This window comes from Chiloscyllium punctatum, chromosome 31, assembly GCF_047496795.1.
Source record: "Chiloscyllium punctatum isolate Juve2018m chromosome 31, sChiPun1.3, whole genome shotgun sequence".
Taxonomy (NCBI): domain Eukaryota; kingdom Metazoa; phylum Chordata; class Chondrichthyes; order Orectolobiformes; family Hemiscylliidae; genus Chiloscyllium; species Chiloscyllium punctatum.
The window spans coordinates 40879684-40902670 of NC_092769.1; positions in this window are offsets into that span (position 1 = coordinate 40879684).

The window sequence follows — 22987 nt, forward strand, 5'->3', positions numbered from 1 at the left end:
TCTCTACACGCTCCGTATATAAGTAATCGGTCCTTCTTCATGTATTATTTAGCTTAATATTTTTTCTTCAAAACTCACCCACCACTGACCGCAGGTTCACCAGTCTATAGTTCCCTCGCTTTTCCTTGCCACCTGTTTTAAATAATGGCACCATGTTGGGAAGGGACCTTTCCCCTTTCTCCTTCCTTTCTCCTCCTCTCCATCTCCATTTCTGGTGACAGGGTCAACATGGGCAACTACTTCATACTGACTGACTCCCATAGTTATCTGGTCTACACCTCCTCCAAAATACTTTTCCTTATTCCCAATTCCTCTGCCTCCGCCACATCTGCTCCCAGGAGGACCAATTGCACCATCGAACATCCCAGATGGCCTCCTTCTGCAAGGACCACAGATTCCCCTCCTACATGGTCGATGATACCCTCCAGTGCATCTCCTCCACTTCCTACACCTCCGCCCTTGAAGCCCACTTCTCCAATCACAACAAGGAGAGAACACCCCAGACCCTCCAACTCCACCGCCCTTCAGATAAAGCAAGTCATCCACTGCCATTTCTGCCCCCTACAAACAGACCCCACGACCAGAGATATATTTCCCTCCCCACCCCTATCAGTGTTCTGCAGAGACCATTCCCTCTGCGAATCCCTTGTTAGGGCCACACCCCCACCAAGCCACCCTGCACTCCTGGCACCTTCCCCTCCCATCGCAAGAGTTGAAAACCTGTCCACACACCACCCCCTCACTTCCATCCAAGGCCGCAAAGGATCCTTGCACATCTGGCAGAGATTTACCTGTGCTTCCACACACACCATCTATTCTGTCCGTTGCTCTCGGTGTGGTCTCCTCTACACTGGGGACACATGACACCTATTTGCGGAATGTTGTGGAAAACCTTTTTAGATGAGATTACAGACAGTGTGGAAACAGGCCCTTCGGCGCAACAAGTCCACACCAACCCTCCAAAGTGTAACCCACCCAGACCCCGTTTCATCAAAGATTCTGTCTGTCTTCAGTTTCCTTCTGGGACACAGTCACTAAACAGCCCCACCACTCTGTGGCTGGACACTTTAACTCTCCCTCCCATTCCGCCAAGGTCATTCAAGTCCTGGGCCAAACTCAAACCACCTGATGCCTGGAGGAAGAATGCCTTATCATCCACCTTGGGACCCTCCAACCACACAGGATCGATGTAGATTTCACCAGTCTCCTCATTTCCCTTCCCCCACCTTATCTCAGATCCAACCATCCAATTCAGTACAACCCTCTTGAACTGCCCTACATATCCATCTTCTTTCCCACCTGTCTGCTTTACCCTCCTTTCTGACCTATCATCATCACCCCACCTCCATCTAACTATTACATTCCCAGCTACCTTCCCCTCAGACCAGCCCCCTCCCATTTATTTCTCAGCTCACTTGGGCACACCCACCCCATTCCTGATGACAAGCTTATGCTTGAAACAACGACTCTCCTGGTCCTCGGATGCTGCCACCATCGACAATTGGAAGGGGGAAGGAGAGCACTGCCTCTCTGTCACTGACCTAGGGGAGAGCAGACTGACCCCACTGTGTCTCTGTCATTGACCCAGGGGAGAGCAGACTGACCCCACTGTGTCTCTGTCACTGACCCAGGGGAGAGCAGACTGACCCCACTGTGTCTCTGTCACTGACCCAGGGGAGAGCAGAGTGACTCCACTGTGTCTCTGTCACTGGATTCCGTACGTGGGTGAATCTACTTGTAAAAGGAGCAAAATTTGACCCTCTCTTGAGAAATAAGGGGGGCTGGGGAGCAATTTGGGGTCAGAGATCAAAGCTATACTTGTTTTAAAATCGTGATGAAAAGGATGGATTGGATCTAAAGTTAATGTTCTAAATTGGAGTAAGACCAATTTTGATTATGTTAGGCAAAGTTTTTCAAAAGTTGATTGAGGCAGATGCTCACAGGTAAAACGAGGGCTGGAAAATGGGAGGCCTTTGAAAATGAGATACTGAGAGTTCAGGAAAACTATGTTCCTGATCAAGGGCTTTTGCCCAAAACGTCGATTTCGCTGCTCTTTGGATGCTGCCTGACCTGCTGTGCTCTTCCAGCACCACGAATCCAGAATCTGGTTTCCAGCATCTGCAGTCATTGTTTTTCCCTCTATGTTCCTGTTAGGGTGAAGGGCAAGGATTGTAAGTAAAGGGATTACTCCCTATCTATAGAACCTTCTCCAGGACCTTCACTCCTCCACATCTCTGTGACATCACCATGTCCCAAAACACCGCCCTATCATTGTAACTACCTCCCGACCCTGCACCCTCCTTCCCTATCTCTGTAATCTCCTCCAACACCTCCACCCCTTCCTTTCTCTGTATCCTCCAGCCTCTTCACCACAAATTATCTCTGTCATGTCCAGTGAACTTGTAGGAGACACGTCATGTGCACAAAGATTGCTCGACAGTGACAGACTCTTTGTTTCATGCGAAGTTCTCAGGATCTGAGAGGAAGGGTCCATTACACCAACAGCCAGAGGACATTTCCCTGTTTCTTCCCACTGAAACTGGACTGGAACAGAATTTCTGTAAATCCAATGAATTGATCGTTTGACTTCAGGCCTGTTTGCTGAAACAAGATCCTTTAAAACTGAGAGTAACTGCCAATGCGAGAGTTAATGATGAGAAAACAGACAGAATTCATTCAGAATCTGGCAGATGGAGCTTAATCTAGACAAATGTAAGGTGATGCATTTGGGAAGGTCAAGTACAGTTGGAAATTATACAGTGAATGGCAGAACCCTTCGCAGCATTAATATGCAGAGGGATCTGGGTGTGCAGGTCCACAGATCACTGAAGGTGGCAATGCTGGTAGATAAGGGGGTTCAAAAGGCTTTTGACAAGTTTGCCTTCTTTGGAAGGGGCATTGAGTATATGGATAGTACAAAGGTGCCGTCAGGTGTCGTGGCTAAGCTAAATTGCCCATGGTATTCCGAGGTATGTAGGTTAGGTGCATTAGTCAGGGGAAATATAGAGTAATAGGGGAGGGGAGTTGGTCAGGGTGGGATACTCTTCACAGGATTGGTGTGGACTTGTTGGGCCAAATGGCCTGTTTCCACACTCTCGGCATTCTATGATTTCTATGTCAGGAAAGTTATGCTACGGATTTATAGAACTTCAGTTAGACTGCACTTGGAATATTGTGTCCAGTTCTGATCACCACACTACTAGAAGGATATAGATGCTTTGGACGGGGTACAGAACAGGTTTCCCAGGGTGTTACCTTCGTATGGGGGATTTTAAAGAAAGGTTAGATAGACTGGATTTGTTTTCACTGGAATGCAGGACATTGACCGGTGACCCAGTAGATGTTTATAAGATTGTGAATGGCATTGGGTGAAGTGGAAATATGACACTTCTTCTCAAGGTGCGGGGGTCGGGGGGGGGACGTCAATTACAAGGGACACAGATTCAAAGCACAAGGAGGGAAGTTTAAAAGAGCTGTGCAAGGCCCGTTTTTCACACAAAGGGTGGTGAGTGCCTGGAATGTACTGCCAGAGGAGGTGGTGGAAGGAGACACATTAGCAGCATTCAAGGGAATACCTGGACAAATACACAAATAGGAAGGGAATAGAAGGATATGGATCCTGGAAATGAAGACAGTTTTAGCATGGAAGGGGAGAATGTATCAGCACAGGCTTGGAGGGCCGAAGGGCCTGTTCCTTTTGCTCTATTGTTTTTTGTTCTTCTCTGTTCAGTGAGCTCTTCCTGAATTTAAAACACTGCAGCAGGGATGCTAGGAAAAGGCAGTAACCAGGTCACAGCTCCAGGTCACTGAGATACAGACCCACCTTGGAGGGTACAGTCCCAGATGTGGCTTTCCCAGCAGACTAGTGCACATGGAAGTTTCATTATTGAGTTTTACTTTTAAAAAGACCCCTCCCCTGGATACTATTGAGAATAAAATGTCTATGCAATCACATCTTCAGAATTCCAGTTGTTTCCAGTCAGATTAATACTCCGAACCCCTTGATTAGATTCCAGTATGTAACTCACTCCGGGATATTTACTATTCAATATAGAAATTTGTTGGAAAACACAAGAAAGAATTCACTGGAGAAACGCAGCAGGCCAGGCAGCATCTGTAGAGGGGTAAGAGAGTTAACGTTTCTAATCCAGTTTTGTAGGGTTTTTGAAACAACGATCCATTCCACAGAGGAAGAGAGAGTTCTCTGAACTGTTTCCAATACAAGTATGTCCTTTTAATAAAGGAAACCAAAGCTGAACGCAATACTCAATGTGTGGTCTGAACAGTGACTGTTCGATTGTAAGACCTCTCTCCTTTTATTCATTACTCCCTTACACTAAAGGTCAATATTCCACCTGATTACCGAATTCTTTGATGTACCTGAAAACTACTCTTCTAGATTCCTGTACAAGAACAGGCAGATCCCCTTCTGACAGAATTCTGTAGTCTGTCTCCTTTTAAATAATATCCTGCTCCCTGTTATTCCTGTCAATCAAACAATCTCATGCCACAGCCACATTATACTCCAGTTCCTTTTCCTTCCCATTTCCTCAACCCAGTAGTTTAATGTGATTGTAAATAGTTGAGGTCACAGCATTGATCCATGTGACACTCCATTAGTTACCAGTCTGAAACTGAAGCCTTTATACTGATTCTCTGTTTCCTGGTAATCAGGCTTTCATCTTCTACCCTGCTTATATATCATCACTGGCAAAATGCAACAATATCTTATGTGGCATCTTTTACACAGCTTCTTGTATAGAGACTTTTAAAATCATGAGGGGCCAGAGACAAGATGAATATTCAAGGTCTTTTCCCCAGGGCAGGGGAGTCCAAAACCAGATGGCACAGGTTTAAGGTGAGAGGGTAAAGATTTAAAAGGGACCTGAGGAGCAACATTTTCATGCAGAGGGGGTGTTTGTATGGAATGGGCTGCCAGAGAAAGTGGTCCAGGCAGGTACAATTACAACATTTCGGAGACATTTGGACAGGGACATGAATAGGAAAGATTTAAAAGGATAAATAAATATTGTACTGTTTCCAGAACACTGAAAGTAAATGTAATTTTGAACAACGCTATTACAATCCTTGTCCAGAATTGCATGTGAGACAATCTATTTTACTGAATTTGCCTGTGCCAAGGATGTGTTTATGGGATGTTAGTCTATTGGAGCAGTTGCTGTTTGTGAGATAAATAACCCATTATCCTGCTAAGTTTTCCAATAATTATTCCAACTCTTCTTTCTTTTGTCTGTAATTTGATTTTGATTTTATTGTCACGAGTACTCAGTACAAAGGTACAGGAATACAGTGAGAAGTGTATAATGTCACCACACAATGCACCATCTTAGGGACAAATACCTTGGCACAGAATCTTACGAAGAAGGTAGAAAGAAAAGAAAGAACAAACTTAAAAATTAAACTTTTTTTTACATTGATAATAGTACTGCAGGAGTGTGATGGAATCCTTCCCACTTGCCTGGATGTGTGCAGCTCCAACAACACTCAAGAAGCCTGACACCATCCAGGACCAAACAACCCGCTTGATTGGCACCACATTTACAAACATTCAATCCCTTCACCACCGGTGCTCAGAAGCAGCAGTTTGTCTATCTACAAGATGCACTGCAGAAATTCACCAAATATCTTTAGGCAGCACCTTCCAAACCGACGACTGCTTCCATCTAGAAGGACAATGGCAGCAAATACCTGGGATCATCACTGGCAAGTTCCCTTCCAAGCCACTTACCACCCTGACTTGGAAATATACCGCCATTCCTTCAGAGTCATTGGGTCAGAATCCTGGAATTCCCTCCCTACCAGCATTGTGGATCAACCCACAGCAAGTGGACTGCAGCGATTCAAGAAGACAGCTCATCACCACCTTCTCAAGGGGCAAATAGGGATGGGCTATCAAGGCTTGCCAGCCAGTGATGCTCAAGTCCGATAGAATGAATTTTAAAAAATGAAGTGAGGTTAAAAGCTACACGTTGCAGGCCCTCTAATTTTTAAATGGAAACTAAATAAATAAAGTGCAAGTTCAAACATTGCAATCTTTCTTAAGTGCTTAGCTGCGGTGAGATCAGAGGCCCACGCTAAGGTCACAGCTGTCCAAGAGACTGCACATGCTGTGCTGAGAGATCACCACATCGGACCGAGAAATCACCACACCGGGCTGAGATATCACCATACTGAACCGAGAGATCACTCACCGGGCTGAGAGATCACCACACTGGGCTGAGATATCACCACACCGGGCCGAGAGATCACCACACCGGGCTGAGAGATCACCACACTGGACTGAGAGATCATGACACCGACTGAGAGATCTCCGCACCAGGCTGAGATATCACCACACTGGGCTGAGAGATCACCACACCGGACTGAGAGATCACAAGACCGGGCCGGGAGATCACCACACAGAACAGAGAGATCACCACACCGGACTGAGTGATCACCACACCGGACTGAGTGATCATCACACCGGGCCAAGATAGATCACCTCACCGGGCTGAGAGATCACCACACTGGACTGAAAGGTCATCACACCAGGCTGAGAGATCACCACACCAGGCCGAGAGATTACCACACCGTACTGAGAGATCTCCGCACAGGGCTGAGATATCACACCACCAGGCTGAGAGATCACCACACCGGACCGAGAGATCACCACACTGGGCTGAGAGATCACCACAACGGGCTGAGAGATCACCACACCGGATTGAGAGATCACCGCACCGGGCTGAGATATCACCACACCAGACCGAGAGATCACCACACCGGGATGAGAGATCACCGCAACGGGCTGAGATATCACCACACCGGGCTGAGAGATCACTGCACCAGGCTGAGAGATCACCACACCAGGCCGAGAGATCACCACACCGGATTGAGAGATCACCGCACCGGGCTCAGATATCACCACACCAGACCGAGATCACCACACCGGGATGAGTGATCCCCGCACCGGGCTGAGATATCACCACACTGGGCTGAGAGATCACCGCACCGGGCTGAGAGATCACCACACCAGACCGAGAGATCACCACACCAGGCCGAGAGATCACCACACAGTACAGAGAGATCACCACACCGGACTGAGTGATCACTCACCGGGCTGAGAGATCTCCACACCATGCCAAGAGATCACCACACCAGGCTGAGAGATCACCACACCGGGCCGAGAGATCACCACACCGGGCTGAGAGATCTCCGCACAGGGCTGAGATATCACACCACCAGGCTGAGAGATCACCACACCGGACCGAGAGATCACCACACTGGGCTGAGAGATCACCACAACGGGCTGAGAGATCACCACACGGGATTGAGAGATCACCGCACCGGGCTGAGATATCACCACACCAGACCGAGAGATCACCACACCGGGATGAGAGATCACCGCAACGGGCTGAGATATCACCACACCGGGCTGAGAGATCACTGCACCAGGCTGAGAGATCACCACACCAGGCCGAGAGATCACCACACCGGATTGAGAGATCACCGCACCGGGCTCAGATATCACCACACCAGACCGAGATCACCACACCGGGATGAGTGATCCCCGCACCGGGCTGAGATATCACCACACTGGGCTGAGAGATCACCGCACCGGGCTGAGAGATCACCACACCAGACCGAGAGATCACCACACCAGGCCGAGAGATCACCACACAGTACAGAGAGATCACCACACCGGACTGAGTGATCACTCACCGGGCTGAGAGATCTCCACACCATGCCAAGAGATCACCACACCGGGCTGAGAGATCACCACACCGGGCCGAGAGATCACCACACCGGGCTGAGAGATCACCACACCGGCCCGAGAGATAACCACACCGGGCTGAGAGATCATCACACTGGGCTGAGACATCACCACACCGAACTGAGAGATCACCACACCGGGCCAAGAGATTACCACACTGGGCTGAGAGATCACCACACTGGGCTGAGAGATCACCACACTGGACTGAGAGATCACCACACCGGACTGAGAGATCACCAGACCGGGCCGGGAGATCACCACACAGGACTGAGAGATCACCACACCGGACTGAGAGATCACCACACCGGACTGAGTGATCCTCACACCGGGCTGAGAGAGATCACCTCACCGGGCTGAGAGATCCTCAAACCGGGCCAAGAGAGATCATGGCACTGGGCTGAGATATCACTACACCGGGCTGAGAGATCACTGCACCAGGCTGAGAGATCACCACACCAGACCGAGAGATCACCACACCAGGCCGAGAGATCAACTCACCGGATTGAGAGATCACCGCACCGGGCTGAGATATCACCACACCATTCCGAGAGATCACTGCACCAGGCTGAGAGATCACCACACCAGACCGAGAGATCACCACACCGGGATGAGTGATCCCCGCACCAGGCTGAGATATCACCACACCGGGCTGAGAGATCACCGCACCGGGCTGAGAGATCACCACACCAGACCGAGATATCACCACACCAGGCCGAGAGATCACCACACAGCACCGAGAGATCACCACACCGGACTGAGAGATCACTCACCGGGCTGAGAGATCACCACACCGGGCCGAGAGATCACCACACCGGGCCGAGAGATCACCACACTGGGCTGAGAGATCATCACACTGGGCTGAGAGATCACCACACCGAACTGAGAGATCACCACACTGGGCCGGGAGATCACCACACAGGACTGAGAGATCACCACACCGGACTGAGAGATCACCACACCGGACTGAGTGATCCTCACACCGGGCCGAGAGAGATCACCTCACCGGGCTGAGAGATCACCACACTGGGCTGAAAGATCATCGCACCAGGCTGAGAGATCACCACACCGGGCCGAGATATCACCACACCGGGCTGAGAGATCACCGCACCGGGCCGAGATATCACCACACCAGGCTGAGAGATCACCCCACCGGGCTGAGATATCACCACACCAGACCGAGATCACCACAGCGGGATGAGTGATCCCCGCACCGGGCTGAGAGATCACCACACCAGACCGAGAGATCACCACACCAGGCCGAGAGATCACCACACAGCACCGAGAGATCACCACACCGGACTGAGTGATCACTCATCGGGCTGAGAGATCTCCACACCATGCCAAGAGATCACCACACCGGGCTGAGAGATCACCACACCGGGCCGAGAGATCACCACACCGGGCTGAGAGATCACCACACCGGCCCGAGAGATAACCACACCGGGCTGAGAGATCATCACACTGGGCTGAGAGATCACCACACCGAACTGAGAGATCACCACACCGGGCCAAGAGATTACCACACTGGGCTGAGAGATCACCACACTGGGCTGAGAGATCACCACACTGGACTGAGAGATCACCACACCGGACTGAGAGATCACCAGACCGGGCCGGGAGATCACCACACAGGACTGAGAGATCACCACACCGGACTGAGAGATCACCACACCGGACTGAGTGATCCTCACACCGGGCCGAGAGCGATCACCTCACCGGGCTGAGAGATCCTCAAACCGGGCCAAGAGAGATCACGGCACTGGGCTGAGATATCACCACACCGGGCCGAGATATCACCACACCGGGCTTAGAGATCACTGCACCAGGCAGAGAGATCACCACACCAGACCGAGAGATCACCACACCAGGCCGAGAGATCACCACACCGGATTGAGAGATCACCGCACCGGGCTGAGATATCACCACACCATTCCGAGAGATCACTGCACCAGGCTGAGAGATCACCACACCAGACCGAGAGATCCCCACACCGTGATGAGTGATCCCCGCACCGGGCTGAGATATCACCACACCGGGATGAGAGATCACCACACCAGGCCGAGAGATCACCACACCGGGCCGAGAGATCACCACACCGGGCTGAGAGATCATCACACTGGGCTGAGAGATCACCACACCGAACTGAGAGATCACCACACCGGGCCGGAAGATCACCACACAGGACTGAGAGATCACCACACCGGACTGAGAGATCACCACACCGGACTGAGTGATCCTCACACCGGGCCGAGAGAGATCACCTCACCGGGCTGAGAGATCACCACACTGGGCTGAAAGATCATCACACCAGGCTGAAAGATCACCACACCGGGCCGAGAGATTACCACACCAGACTGAGAGATCACCGCACTGGCCTGAGATGTCACCTCACCGGGCTGAGAGATCACCACACCGGACTGAGAGATCACAAGACCGGGCCGGGAGATCATCACACAGGACAGAGAGATCACCACACCAGACTGAGAGATCAACTCACCGGACTGAGTGATCCTCACACCGGGCCAAGAGAGATTATCGCACTGGGCTGAGAGATCACAAGACCGGGCCGGGAGATCATCACACCGGGCAGAGAGATCACAACACCGGGCTGAGACATTACCACACCGGACTGAGAGATCACCGCACTGGGCTGAGATATCTCCACACCGGGCTGAGAGATCACCAGACAGGACAGAGAGATGACCACACCGGACTGACAGATCTCCGCACTGGGCTGAGATATCACCACACCAGGCTGAGAGATACCACACTGGGCTGAGAGATCACCTCACCGGGCTGAGAGATCCTCAAACCGGGCCAAGAGAGATCACGGCACTGGGCTGAGAGATCACGGCACTGGGCTGAGATATCACCACACCGGGCTGAGAGATCACTGCACCAGGCTGAGAGATCACCACACCAGACCGAGAGATCACCACACCAAGCCGAGAGATCACCACACCGGATTGAGAGATCACTGCACCGGGCTGAGATATCACCACACCATTCCGAGAGATCACTGCACCAGGCTGAGAGATCACCACACCAGACCGAGAGATCACCACACCGGGATGAGTGATCCCCGCACCGGGCTGAGATATCACCACACCAGGCTGAGAGATCACCGCACCGGGCTGAGAGATCACCACACCAGACCGAGAGATCACCACACCAGGCCGAGAGATCACCACACAGCACCGAGAGATCACCACACCGGACTGAGAGATCACTCACCGGGCTGAGAGATCTCCACACCATGCCGAGAGATCACCACACCGTGCTGAGAGATCACCACACCGGGCCGAGAGATCACCACACCGGGCCGAGAGATCACCACACTGGGCTGAGAGATCATCACACTGGGCTGAGAGATCACCACACCGAACTGAGAGATCACCACACCGGGCCGGGAGATCACCACACAGGACTGAGAGATCACCACACCGGACTGAGAGATCACCACACCGGACTGAGTGATCCTCACACCGGGCCGAGAGAGATCACCTCACCGGGCTGAGAGATCACCACACTGGGCTGAAAGATCATCACACCAGGCTGAGAGATCACCACACCGGGCCGAGAGATTACCACACCAGACTGAGAGATCAACGCACTGGCCTGAGATGTCACCACACCGGGCTGAGAGATCACCACACCGGACTGAGAGATCACAAGACCGGGCCGGGAGATCATCACACAGGACAGAGAGATCACCACACCGGACTGAGAGATCACCTCACCGGACTGAGTGATCCTCACACCGGGCCAAGAGAGATTATCGCACTGGGCTGAGAGATCACAAGACCGGGACCGGAGATCATCACACCGGGCAGAGAGATCACAACACCGGGCTGAGACATTACCACACCGGACTGAGAGATCACCGCACTGGGCTGAGATATCACCACACCGGGCTGAGAGATCACCAGACAGGACAGAGAGATCACCATACCGGACTGACAGATCTCCGCACTGGGCTGAGATATCACCACACCAGGCTGAGAGATACCACACTGGGCTGAGAGATCACCACAATGGGCTGAGAGATTACCACACCGGAATGAGAGATCACTAAATCGGGCTGACAGATCCCCACACCGGGCTGGGAGATCACCACACCGGGCCGAGAGATCACCACACTGGGCCGAGAGATCACCACACCGGATTGTGAGATCACAGCACCGGGCTGAGATATCACCACACCGGGCTGAGAGATCACCACACAGGACAGAGAGATCACCACATTGGACTGAGAGATCTCCGCACTGGTCTGAGATATCACCACACCAGGCTGAGAGACACCACACTGGGCTGAGAGATCACCACACCGGGCTGAGAGATCACCACACATCACCGAGAGATCACCACACCGCACTGAGAGATCACTCACCGGGCTGAGAGATCTCCACACCATGCCGAGAGATCACCATACCGGGCCGAGAGATCACCACACCGGGCTGAGAGATCATCACACTGGGCTGAGAGATCACCGCACCGGGCTGAGAGATCACCACACCAGACCGAGAGATCACCACACCAGGCCGAGAGATTACCACACAGCACCGAGAGATCACCACACCGGACTGAGTGATCACTCACCGGGCTGAGAGATCTCCACACCATGCCAAGAGATCACCACACCGGGCTGAGAGATCACCACACCGGGCCGAGAGATCACCACACCGGGCTGAGAGATCACCACACCGGCCCGAGAGATAACCACACCGGGCTGAGAGATCATCACACTGGGCTGAGAGATCACCACACCGAACAGAGAGATCACCACACCGGGCCAAGAGATTACCACACTGGGCTGAGAGATCACCACACCGCACTGAGAGATCACTCACCGGGCTGAGAGATCTCCACACCATGCCGAGAGATCACCATACCGGGCCGAGAGATCACCACACCGGGCTGAGAGATCATCACACTGGGCTGAGAGATCACCGCACCGGGCTGAGAGATCACCACACCAGACCGAGAGATCACCACACCAGGCCGAGAGATCACCACACAGCACCGAGAGATCACCACACCGGACTGAGAGATCACCAGACCGGGCCGGGAGATCACCACACAGGACTGAGAGATCACCACACCGGACTGAGAGATCACCACACCGGACTGAGTGATCCTCACACCGGGCCGAGAGAGATCACCTCACCGGGCTGAGAGATCCTCAAACCGGGCCAAGAGAGATCATGGCACTGGGCTGAGATATCACCACACCGGGCTGAGAGATCACTGCACCAGGCTGAGAGATCACCACACCAGACCGAGAGATCACCACACCAGGCCGAGAGATCAACCCACCGGATTGAGAGATCACCGCACCGGGCTGAGATATCACCACACCATTCCGAGAGATCACTGCACCAGGCTGAGAGATCACCACACCAGACCGAGAGATCACCACACCGGGATGAGTGATCCCTGCACCGGGCTGAGATATCACCACACCGGGCTGAGAGATCACCGCACCGGGCTGAGAGATAACCACACCAGACCGAGAGATCACCACACCAGGCCGAGAGATCACCACACAGCACCGAGAGATCACCACACCGGACTGAGAGATCACTCACCGGGCTGAGAGATCTCCACACCATGCCGAGAGATCACCACACCGGGCTGAGAGATCACCACACCGGGCCGAGAGATCACCACACCGGGCCGAGAGATCACCACACTGGGCTGAGAGATCATCACACTGGGCTGAGAGATCACCACACCGAACTGAGAGATCACCACACCGGGCCGGGAGATCACCACACAGGACTGAGAGATCACCACACCGGACTGAGAGATCACCACACCGGACTGAGTGATCCTCACACCGGGCCGAGAGAGATCACCTCACCGGGCTGAGAGATCACCACACTGGGCTGAAAGATCACCACACCAGACCGAGAGATCACCACACTGGGCTGAAAGATCATCACACCAGGCTGAGAGATCACCACACCGGGCCGAGATATCACCACACCGGGCTGAGAGATCACTGCACCAGGCTGAGAGATCACCACACCAGGCCGGGAGATCACCACACCAGGCCGAGAGATCACCACACCGGATTGAGAGATCACCCCACCGGGCTGAGATATCACCACACTGGGCTGAGAGATCACCACACCAGACCGAGAGATCACCACACCAGGCCGAGAGATCACCACACAGCACCGAGAGATCACCACACCGGACTGAGTGATCACTCACCGGGCTGAGAGATCACCACACCATGCCAAGAGATCACCACACCGGGCTGAGAGATCACCACACCGGGCCGAGAGATCACCACACCGGGCTGAGAGATCACCACACCGGCCCGAGAGATAACCACACCGGGCTGAGAGATCATCACACTGGGCTGAGAGATCACCACACCGAACTGAGAGATCACCACACCGGGCCAAGAGATTACCACACTGGGCTGAGAGATCACCACACTGGGCTGAGAGATCACCACACTGGACTGAGAGATCACCACACCGGGCCGGGAGATCACCACACAGGACTGAGAGATCACCACACCGGACTGAGAGATCACCACACCAGACTGAGAGATCACCGCACTGGCCTGAGATATCACCACACCGGGCTGAGAGATCACCACACCGGACTGAGAGATCACAGGACCGGGCCGGGAGATCATCACACAGGGCAGAGAGATCACCACACCGGACTGAGAGATCACCTCACCGGACTGAGTGATCCTCACACCGGGCCAAGAGAGATTATCGCACTGGGCTGAGAGATCACAAGACCGGGCCCGGAGATCATCACACCGGGCAGAGAGATCACAACACCGGGCTGAGACATTACCACACCGGACTGAGAGATCACCGCACTGGGCTGAGATATCGCCACACCGGGCTGAGAGATCACCAGACAGGACAGAGAGATCACCACACCGGACTGACAGATCTCCGCACTGGGCTGAGATATCACCACACCAGGCTGAGAGATACCACACTGGGCTGAGAGATCACCATAACGGGCTGAGAGATTACCACACCGGACTGAGAGATCACCACACCGGGCTGAGAGATCCCCACACCGGGCTGAGAGATCACCACACCATTCTGGGAGATCACCACACCGGGCCGAGAGATCACCACACTGAGCTGAGAGATCACCACACCGGATTGTGAGATCACAGCACCGGGCTGAGATATCACCACACCGGGCTGAGAGATCACCACACAGGACAGAGAGATCACTACATCGGACTGAGAGATCTCTGCACTGGGCTGAGATATCACCACACCAGGCTGAGAGACACCACACTGGGCTGAGAGATCACCACATCGGGCTGAGAGATCACCACACATCACCGAGAGATCACCACACCGGACTGAGAGATCACTCACCGGGCTGAGAGATCTCCACACCATGCCGAGAGATCACCATACCGGGCCGAGAGATCACCACACCGGGCCGAGAGATCACCACACCGGGCTGAGAGATCACCACACCGGGCCGAGAGATAACCACACCGGGCTGAGAGATCATCACACTGGGCTGAGAGATCACCGCAACGGGCTGAGAGATCACCACACCAGACCGAGAGATCACCACACCAGGCCGAGAGATCACCACACAGCACCGAGAGATCACCACACCGGACTGAGTGATCACTCACCGGGCTGAGAGATCTCCACACCATGCCAATAGATCACCACACCGGGATAAGAGATCACCACACCGGGCCGAGAGATCACCACACCGGGCTGAGAGATCACCACACCGGGCCGAGAGATAACCACACCGGGCTGAGAGATCATCACACTGGGCTGAGAGATCACCACACCGAACTGAGAGATCACCACACCGGGCCAAGAGATTACCACACCGGGCCGAGAGATCACCACACCGGGCTGAGAGATCATCACACTGGGCTGAGAGATCACCACACCGAGCTGAGAGATCACCACACCGAGCAGAGAGAACACCACACCGGGCCGAGAGATAACCACACCGGACTGAGAGATCACCACACCGGGCCAAGAGATTACCACACCGGGCCGAGAGATCACCACACCGGGCTGAGAGATCATCACACTGGGCTGAGAGATCACCACACCGAGCTGAGGGATCACCACACCGAGCAGAGAGAACACCACACCGGGCCGAGAGATCACCACACCGGGCTCAGAGATCATCACACTGGACTGAGAGATCAACACACCGGGCTGAGAGATCATCACACTGGGCTGAGAGATCACCACACCGGGTCGAGCGTTCACCACACCGGACTGAGAGATCACCACACCGGGCTGAGAGATCACCGCACCGGGCTGAGGGATCATCACACCAGACCGAGAGATCACCACACCGAGCTGAGAGATCATCACACCGGGCCGAGAGATCACCACACCGGGCCAAGCGTTCACCACACCGGACTGAGAGATCACCACACCGGGCTGAGAGATCACCGCACCGGGCTGAGGGATCATCACACCATGCCGAGAGATCACCACACCAGGCCGAGAGATCACCACACAGCACCGAGAGATCACCACACCAGACTGAGAGATCACTCACCGGGCTGAGAGATCTCCACACCATGCCGAGAGATCACCATTCCGGGCTGAAAGATCATCACACTGGGCTGAGAGATCACCACACCGGACTGAGAGATCACCACACCGGGCTGAGAGATCACCGCACCGGTCTGAGGGATCACCACACCGGACTGAGAGATCACAAGACCGGGCCGGGAGATCATCACACAGGACAGAGAGATCACCACACCAGGCCGAGAGATCACCACACAGCACCGAGAGATCACCACACCGGACTGAGTGATCACTCATCGGGCTGAGAGATCTCCACACCATGCCAAGAGATCACCACACCGGGCTGAGAGATCACCACACCGGGCCGAGAGATCACCACACCGGGCTGAGAGATCACCACACCGGCCCGAGAGATAACCACACCGGGCTGACAGATCATCACACTGGGCTGAGAGATCACCACACCGAACTGAGAGATCACCACACCGGGCCAAGAGATCACCACACCGGGCCGAGAGATCACCACACCGGGCTGAGAGATCACCACATCGGGCTGAGAGATCACCACACATCACCGAGAGATCACCACACCGGACTGAGAGATCACTCACCGGGCTGAGAGATCTCCACACCATGCCGAGAGATCACCATACCGGGCCGAGAGATAACCACACCGGGCCGAGAGATCACCACACCGGGCTGAGAGATCACCACACCGGGCCGAGAGATAACCACACCGGGCTGAGAGATCATCACACTGGGCTGAGAGATCACCGCAACGGGCTGAGAGATCACCACACCAGACCGAGAGATCACCACACCAGGCCGAGAGATCACCACACAGCACCGAGAGATCACCACACCGGACTGAGTGATCACTCACCGGGCTGAGAGATCTCCACACCATGCCAAGAGATCACCACACCGGGATGAGAGATCACCACACCGGGCCGAGAGATCACCACACCGGGCTGAGAGATCACCACACCGGGCCGAGAGATAACCACACCGGGCTGAGAGATCATCACACTGGGCTGAGAGATCACCACACCGAACTGAGAGATCACCACACCGGGCCAAGAGATTACCACACCGGGCCGAGAGATCACCACACCGGGCTGAGAGATCATCACACTGGGCTGAGAGATCACCACACCGAGCTGAGAGATCACCACACCGAGCAGAGAGAACACCACACCGGGCCGAGAGATCGCCACACCGGGCTCAGAGATCATCACACTGGACTGAGAGATCAACACACCGGGCTGAGAGATCATCACACTGGGCTGAGAGATCACCACACCGGGTCGAGCGTTCACCACACCGGACTGAGAGATCACCACACCGGGCTGAGAGATCACCGCACCGGGCTGAGGGATCATCACACCAGACCGAGAGATCACCACACCGAGCTGAGAGATCATCACACCGGGCCGAGAGATCACCACACCGGGCCAAGCGTTCACCACACCTGACTGAGAGATCACCACACCGGGCTGAGAGATCACCGCACCGGGCTGAGGGATCATCACACCATGCCGAGAGATCACCACACCGGGCTGAGAGATCACCACACCAGACCGAGAGATCACCACACATCATCGAGAGATCACCACACCGGGCTGAGAGATCATCACACTGGGCTGAGAGGTCACCACACCGAGCTGAGAGATCATCACACCGGGCCGAGCGTTCACCACACCGGACTGAGAGATCACCACACCGGGCTGAGAGATCACCGCACTTGGCTGAGGGATCACCACACCAGACCGAGAGATCACCACACCAGGCCAAGAGATCACCACACAGCACCGAGAGATCACCACACCGGACTGAGAGATCACTCACCGGGCTGAGAGATCACCACACCGGACCGAGAGATCACCACACTGGGCCGAGAGATCACCACACCGGATTGAGAGATCACCGCACCGGGCTGAGATATCATCACACCAGCCCGAAGGATCACCACACAGGGATGAGAGATCACCACACCGGGCTCAGAGATCATCACACTGGGCCGAGAGATCACCACACCGAGCTGAGAGATCACCACACCGCGCCTAGATATCACCACACCGGGCTGAGAGATCATCACACTGGGCTGAGAGATCACCACACCGAGCTGAGAGATCATCACAGTGGGCTGAGAGAACACCACACCGGGCCGAGAGATCACCACACCGGGCTCAGAGATCATCAGACTGGACTGAGAGATCACCACACCGTGCGGAGAGATCACCACACCAGGCTGAGAGATCACCACACCGGACTGAGAGATCATCACACTGGGCTGAGAGATCACCACACCAGGCTGAGAGATCAGCACACCAGGCTGAGAGATCACCACACCGGGCATAGAGATTACCACACCGGACTGAGAGATCTCCACACTTAGGCTGAGATATCACCACACCGGACTGAGTGATCCTCACACCGGGCCGAGAGAGATCACCTCACCGGGCTGAGAGATCACCTCACTGGTCTGAAAGATCATCACACCAGGCTGAGAGATCACCACACCGGGCCGAGAGATTACCACACCAGACTGAGAGATCACCGCACTGGCCTGAGATGTCACCTCACCGGGCTGAGAGATCACCACACCGGACTGATAGATCCTCACACCGGGCCAAGAGAGATCATCGCACTGGGCTGAGAGATCACAAGACCGGGCCGGGAGATCATCACACCGGGCAGAGAGATCACAACACCGGGCTGAGACATTACCACACCGGACTGAGAGATCACCGCACTGGGCTGAGATATCACCACACCGGGCTGAGAGATCACCAGACAGGACAGAGAGATCACCACACCGGACTGAGAGATCACCTCACCGGACTGAGTGATCCTCACACCGGGCCAAGAGAGATCATCGCACTGGGCTGAGAGATCACAAGACCGGGCCGGGAGATCATCACACCGGGCAGAGAGACCACAACACCTGGCTGAGACATTACCACACCGGACTGAGAGATCACCGCACTGGGCTGAGATATCACCACACCGGGCTGAGAGATCACCAGACAGGACAGAGAGATCACCACACCGGACTGACAGATCTCCGCACTGGGCTGAGATATCACCACACCAGGCTGAGAGATACCACACTGGGCTGAGAGATCACCACAACGGGCTGAGAGATTACCACACCGGACTGAGAGATCACCACACCGGGCTGAGAGATCCCCACACCGGGCTGAGAGATCACCACACCAGGCTGGGAGATCACCACACCGGGCCGAGAGATCACCACACTGGGCCGAGAGATCACCACACCGGATTGTGAGATCACAGCACCGGGCTGAGATATCACCACACCGGGCTGAGCGATCACCACACAGGACAGAGAGATCACCACATCGGACTGAGAGATCTCCGCACTGGGCTGAGATATCACCACACCAGGCTGAGAGACACCACACTGGGCTTAGAGATCACCACAACGGGTTGAGAGATTACCACACCCGACTGAGAGATCACCACACCGGGCTGAGAGATCACCGCACCGGTCTGAGGGATCACCACACCAGACCGAGAGATCACCACACATCATCGAGAGATCACCACACCGGACTGAGAGATCACTCACCGGGCTGAGAGATCTCCACACCATGCCGAGAGATCACCATACCGGGCCGAGAGATCACCACACCGGGCTGAGAGATCACCACACCGGGCCGTGAGATCACCACACCGGGCTGAGAGATCATCACACTGGGCTGAGAGATCACCACACCGGACTGAGAGGTCACCACACCGAGCTGAGAGAACACCACACCGGGCCGAGAGATCACCACACCGGGCTCAGAGATCATCACACTGGACTGAGAGATCACCACACCGGGCTGAGAGATCATCACACTGGGCTGAGAGATCACCACACCGAGCTGAGAGATCATCACACCGGGCCGAGCGTTCACCACACCGGACTGAGAGATCACCACACCGGGCTGAGAGATCACCGCACTGGGCTGAGGGATCACCACACCAGACCGAGAGATCACCACACCAGGCCAAGAGATCACCACACAGCACCGAGAGATCACCACACCGGACTGAGAGATCACTCACCGGGCTGAGAGATCACCACACCGGACCGAGAGATCACCACACTGGGCCGAGAGATCACCACACCGGATTGAGAGATCACCGCACCGGGCTGAGATATCATCACACCAGCCCGAGGGATCACCACACAGGGATGAGAGATCACCACACCGGGCTCAGAGATCATCACACTGGGCAGGGAGATCACCACACCGAGCTGAGAGATCACCACACCGCGCCGAGATATCACCACACCGGGCTGAGAGATCATCACACTGGGCTGAGAGATCACCACACCGGGCTGAGAGATCATCACACTGGGCTGAGAGATCACCACACCGAGCTGAGAGATCATCGCAGTGGGCTGAGAGAACACCACAACGGGCCGAGAGATCACCACACCGGGCTCAGAGATCATCAGACTGGACTGAGAGATTACCACACCGGACTGAGAGATTCTCACACTTAGGCTGCGATATCACCACACCGGGCTGTGAGATCATCACAATGCACTGTGAGATCACCACACTGGACTGAGAGATCACCACACCGAGCTGAGAGATCATCACAGTGGGCTGAGAGAAAACCACACCGGGCCGAGAGATCACCACACCGGGCTCAGAGATCATCAGACTGGACTGAGAGATCACCACACCGTGCTGAGAGATCACCACACCAGGCTGAGAGATCACCACACCGGACTGAGAGATCATCACACTGGGCTGAGAGATCACCACACCAGGCTGAGAGATCAGCACACCAGGCTGAGAGATCACCACACCGGGCAGAGAGATTACCACACCGGACTGAGATATCACCACACCGGGCTGTGAGATCATCACAATGGACTGTGAGATCACCACACTGGACTGAGAGATCACCACACCAGACCGAGAGATCACCACCCCGGAATGAGAGATCACCACACTGGGCTGAGAGATCATCACACTGAGCCGAGAGATCACCATACCGGGCTGAGAGATCACCACACCGAGCTGAGAGATCACCACACCGGGCCAAGAGATCACCACACTGGGGTGATAGATCATCACACTGGGCCGAGAAATCACCACACCGGGCTGAGAGATTACCACACAGGGCTGAGCGATCACCACACCGGGCCGAGAGATCACCACACTCGGCTGAGATATCAACACACCGAGCTGAGAGATCACCACACCGGGCCAAGATATCACCACACCGGGCTGAGAGATTACCACACTGGGCTGAGAGATCACCACACTGGGCTGAGAGATCACCACACTGGACTGAGAGATCACCACACAGGACTGAGAGATCACCACACCGGACTGAGAGATCACCACACCGGACTGAGTGATCCTCACACCGGGCCGAGAGAGATCACCTCACCGGGCTGAGAGATCTTCAAACCGGGCCAAGAGAGATCATGGCACTGGGCTGAGATATCACCACACCGGGCTGAGAGATCACTGCACCAGGCTGAGAGATCACCACACCAGACCGAGAGATCACCACACCAGGCCGAGAGATCAACACACCGGATTGAGAGATCACCGCACCGTGCTGAGATATCACCACACCATTCCGAGAGATCACTGCACCAGGCTGAGAGATCACCACACCAGACCGAGAGATCACCACACCGGGATGAGTGATCCCCGCACCGGGCTGAGATATCACCACACCAGGCTGAGAGATCACCGCACCGGGCTGAGAGATAACCACACCAGACCGAGAGATCACCACACCAGGCCGAGAGATCACCACACAGCACCGAGAGATCACCACACCGGACTGAGAGATCACTCACCGGGCTGAGAGATCTCCACACCATGCCGAGAGATCACCACACCGGGCTGAGAGATCACCACACCAGGCCGAGAGATCACCACACCGGGCCGAGAGATCACCACACTGGGCTGAGAGATCATAACACTGGGCTGAGAGATCACCACACCGAACTGAGAGATCACCACACCGGGCCGGGAGATCACCACACAGGACTGAGAGATCACCACACCGGACTGAGAGATCACCACACCGGACTGAGTGATCCTCACACCGGGCGGAGAGAGATCACCTCACCGGGCTGAGAGATCACCACACTGGGCTGAAAGATCATCACACCAGGCTGAGAGATCACCACACCGGGCCGAGATATCACCACACCGGGCTGAGAGATCACTGCACCAGGCTGAGAGATCACCACACCAGGCCGGGAGATCACCACACCAGGCCGAGAGATCACCACACCGGATTGAGAGATCACCCCACCGGGCTGAGATATCACCACACCAGACCGAGATCACCACAGCGGGATGAGTGATCCCCGCACCGGGCTGAGAGATCACCACACCAGACCGAGAGATCACCACACCAGGCCGAGAGATCACCACACAGCACCGAGAGATCACCACACCGGACTGAGTGATCACTCACCGGGCTGAGAGATCTCCACACCATGCCAAGAGATCACCACACCGGGCTGAGAGATCACCACACCGGGCCGAGAGATCACCACACCGGGCTGAGAGATCACCACACCGGCCCGAGAGATAACCACACCGGGCTGAGAGATCATCACACTGGGCTGAGAGATCACCACACCGAACTGAGAGATCACCACACCGGGCCAAGAGATTACCACACTGGGCTGAGA